This window comes from Myotis brandtii, unplaced genomic scaffold, assembly GCF_000412655.1.
Source record: "Myotis brandtii unplaced genomic scaffold, ASM41265v1 scaffold141, whole genome shotgun sequence".
In the NCBI taxonomy this organism is placed as follows: domain Eukaryota; kingdom Metazoa; phylum Chordata; class Mammalia; order Chiroptera; family Vespertilionidae; genus Myotis; species Myotis brandtii.
Window position 1 is genome coordinate 1,160,366 of NW_005355037.1, and position 4,785 is coordinate 1,165,150.

Sequence of the window (4,785 nt, forward strand, 5' to 3'; positions counted from 1 at the left end):
CCTCATGCACTACTTTTTTTTTTTTTTTTCTTTATTCTGGGATTTATTTTCCTTCTGTAATTGAAACTTTGTTGTTTAGAGTGGAGCTCAGAGCCCAGCCATAGCAGGGAGGAAGCTTGGCTTCCTCCATCACTGGAACAAGCAAGCCTCCTGCTCACTTCAGCTGCGTGGCTGCCGGCCGCCATCTTGGTTGTGTTAATTTGAATAATCCTGCTGATAGCCAATGGGAAGTATAGCAGAGGTATGGTCAATTACCATGTTTGTCTATTATTAGATTAGATAATTAGTTAAAATAATATACATTATTAAATAATTATTTCTAGATTTTCTAAGCTATTATTATAAAACATTTAGATTTTTTTTCTCATATTATGGAGAAAAACCAATTGTGACCAGACTTATATAAAAGCATAAATCATTTTTTGAAGTATACATTTTTTATTGAAATACATATGATCACAAAAAGAATAACTAGGATAAAAGAAAGGAAAAATGTTTGCCAATATGAGCTTATTTTCCTACTATGCTTTAAAAGTGGTCCAAAAATGTCTTATTGGCAATCTATAGCAGCATTCATGTAAAAAAAGAAAAGTAATATTAAACTGATGTTTAAAGATGCAAAAGAAAGCAAGCAAGGCTGGGTGCTGTGTAAGCTCATCTGTTTTTTTCTCTTTTTCTGTTTTTTCTCTCATTATTAAACTAAAGTTTGAAAACATATTCTTCCTTTGGTTTCCTAAATGTAACAGAGGAAATAACAGATGGCACTATGAATAAATCAACTACTTAATGGAATCTTCAAAAGAAAAGGAAAATAAACACATTCAATATTTATGCTACAAAAAATTCGGGGTAATATCTGGATTAAAGTGGAGTCAGAGTCTTCTTACTTTCCTTTAAACTATTTCCCACAGAGGAAATACATGAAAACTCATTAAAAGTATTAAATCTAAGACCAATAGGAAACTAATGCCAGAAACTGAGATAGATATCAACTAAATATAAATTACATTCATGAAAAACCATCAGTGGCAGAACTTTTTATCACCTCAAGAAACAAATGCAGTCCTACATGACTGAAAAAATATGGGGTCATATTTTTCCTACCATTTATCCTAACTCAGTGAACTAGAGATTGTGCCAAATAGAAAATTTGGAAGCTATCTTTCTCCTCTTTCTTACTGCTACTTTTTTAAAGTAAACATCTGTCCAAAGTGGTTTTTTTTTACTCTTGATTCCTCAATACAACTTCTACAAATTTTCAGAAAATGCAATTCCTATCAACTAAGATGGCAGGAAATATCAAATGTTGGGTGATAACCACATTGAATCGTAAAAAATGTACAATTTAATAAAATGCTACAGAACACTAAGAGGCAGGAAATGTCTGGAGAGAAAAGTGTGCTCAGGAATATACAACCTCACCTGGACTACTTTTCACTGTCTGAAACTCTATCTAGCAGGGAAAGGAGGTAATCATATTTGGTACAACAGACACTGTCAAAATTGCACTGCCTGTTACACTGGTTTCCATGACTATTTCTGAGGACTTCAACCTTACCTAAGTGCACAGTGAATGAAACCAAAAACAAACAAGTCTCGTGAACTCTGTCATTTGACAGGCATGTAATTTGACTACATTTCTTCTGGATAATAATAATAATAATAATAGTAATAATGATAATAGGTAAATAGAAGTCAAAAGGTGTATGATAGAATAATAGAATATAGGTAGCAAAATTTCTAAAAGAAACAGGAAGACTTAGCAAGGTTCTAATCTAGATCCAAAGGGGCCAGGACATTTGTGCATGGACACATTAAGTGAATGTTCGTACATGAATTGTTTAAGGATAAGCAACTATTGTAGAGATGGAAAGTAAACAATGAATGTAGAAAATGTCTTAGCAGATGTAGAAAATAAGAAAAACAGTGAAATTGTAGATCAATTGAGTCAATCCTAGATGACTGGGAGAATAATGCTACCAAATATCCAAATGTGACTATCAATGAGAAGATGTCTGAGGGGAAAATTAGTTTTATAATAAAAATATTTAGTAGTAGTTGACATTATTTCTATAGTAAATATTGGATACAAGTCTATTGTTATCTGATTTAAAGAGAGCATTATTAAACCAATAGTGTTTTGTTGGCTAGTTTTATTTAATGGACTTTGACAATATCATGTTACAAGAATAAGAGAAAAAAGATATGTTTTAGTCTCTTCTATAATCTGTAAGAAGGTAACCACTTAGAGAAATAAGTAAACGTTCATAAGAGAAAAGATTGATGCCAACAATAAAAAAATGTAAGAACAGAGAATTTGGTATAAAAAAGGGAGGATTTATCAGATATTTCTCTTCATCATCACTTATGCAAAAGCAAAACAAAATGCAAAACACCAAGTTCTTACTAAATATAAAAATTAATTTTTCTGTGGTTGAAAAATAAAGTTCCCATACAATTTTAACTAATGGAAATTAAGTCCTTAAATATTTTTAAAACACCTTCTAACATATTGCACATAATTTTGTTTTTTCGAATGTGGATTCGTCTACTAAAATATAGTATATTAACCTAATTGTATAATATTACAATCTGTGTAATATTTCACTACCAATTAGTTTGGCTATCATCATTTACATATCAAGTGTACTATTTTCTCAGAACTTATATATGCAACAATTAAATTATTAGTATAAATCTGAATTGTTTTAACTTTTTGCAATTTACGTATTTTTTTCAAATGAGCAGTTAAAGTTTTTTGTAATCATTTTTCTTAGTTAAACAATGCTAATAGAAAAGAGAAGTTCTTCACTTAAAAATTATATATTTTTCAGAATTAATTTTGTGGTACAAATACAAGAATCACTCATAAGTTTGATAATATGTTTTATAGTTTTTTTTGGAAACTGTGAGAAATATATTAGATCACCTTCAAGAGGAAAAGCATTCCTGGATTTCAATATGTTGTTTGTTGTAAACAGATTCTCCATTGTCATCATTATATTTTGCATATTCTCTGCAAATCTTTAAAAGTATCAGGAGATTATGATTAGAAACACAGCACTTCCGATTATATATTTACATTTTAAAATAGAAAACGATGGAGTTGTTGATTATTAAGTAAACAGAGGTATGATATTTAAGTAATGCTTTTTTTTAAAGTTTTATTTTATTGTTTAAAGTATTACATATAGTATTACATATGTCTCCTTTTTCCCCCATTGACCTCCCTGTGGCCAAGCCCCAAGCCCCACCCCTGGCACATGCCCTGGTTTTCTAATGTATAAAATCTACCCCATTATAGTAACTTTTTACAAAAATATTTGCTGTTTAGATGATTATCATTTCAATTGCAACCATAAAACCAAGATTTTAATGTATTGACTCAAGAAATAAAGTAATAAGCTACTTCATAGAGACAAAACATTTTTGATGTAAGTGGTATAAGTATAAAATTATTTTATAACTTTTCATAAAAAATAAACTTTAATGGGAATGTATTTTAATTTGCCATTATTTCTGAGCAAAAAAATTTTTCTGTTGTAATAATCCTATATAATGAAAGCCTAGGTGGCATCACGCCCTCGTGTGACGCCCTCACGTCGTCACAAGATGGCTGCCACAATTTTGTCACAAGATGGCCACCACAAAATGGATGGCAGGGGAGGGCAGTTGGGGGCAAACAGGCCACCATGGGTGGGCAGTTGGGGGTGATCGGGCTGGCAGGGGAGGGCAGTTGGGGACGACCAGACCAACATAAAGAGAAAAAGGCTGAAGGACAAAGAAAATGATCACTTGTTAATATAATATTCTCTTAACTAACCAAATGGAGAGCCTAAGTTGGAGATACTAAAGACACACTGAAGTGTCTTTATCTCTTTCTTTTATTTTTCCTCAGTTTGCCTCACTTTATACAACTATTATTCCAAGACCTTATATACCTTATAGAATTTACTTGCTATTTGGGAACCTTGTTTATCTGTATCCTTTTTTCTTTATTAGCTTTAAATATTTTTTTAAAAATTAAAGTTGGTATACAATAGTATATTAGATTCAGGTATACCACACAGTAATTAGACATTATATAACTTGCTAAGTTATTACCACAATAAAGCTAGTAGCCATCTGACACCATACATAATTACTAAAATACTAGTGGCCTGGTGCATGAAATTCATGCAAATTAAAAGGGAATTAATTAGAGGAAATATTTTAATACTAGAGGCCTGGTGCACAAAAATTTGTGCACTCGCAGGACATCCCTCAGCCCAGCCTGCCCCCTCTAACAGTCTGGGAGCCCTCACAGGATGTCCTACTGATGTCCCTGTGGGGAGTGGACCTAAGCCGCAGTCTGGCCTCCCTCTGTGGAAAGCAACTGGCCGATCAGGTATATAGATACTTTCTGAAGGCAGCACAGACTCCTTCCTCCTTATTTCTCTCTGTGGTTGGAGAATAGGGGATTAAAAGGTGGAGACAGAACTGTGGCTGGGCCTGGGACTCTTGTAGGCAGCAGAAAGAAGGAGAGGGCTGGGGAAAGTCTAGACACAGTTTTCTTCAATTGTCCTCCCTTCCTCCGGGCCCCTCGCTCTGTTCTTTCCTTGTCTTGGTGGACGCTTGGGCCTTGGACTGACAGGAGCCCAGCGATGGTGGAGTTCAGCCCCCTCACTTCTCAGCTGAACATACATTCCAAGTGGAGCTGTTTTCAAGAGGTTAAAGTGCTGGCAATTCATGCCTCCCGGCCTTTCCCCTCTTGGGTTTCCTCCTTGGGTCAGTTGCAAACTTCAC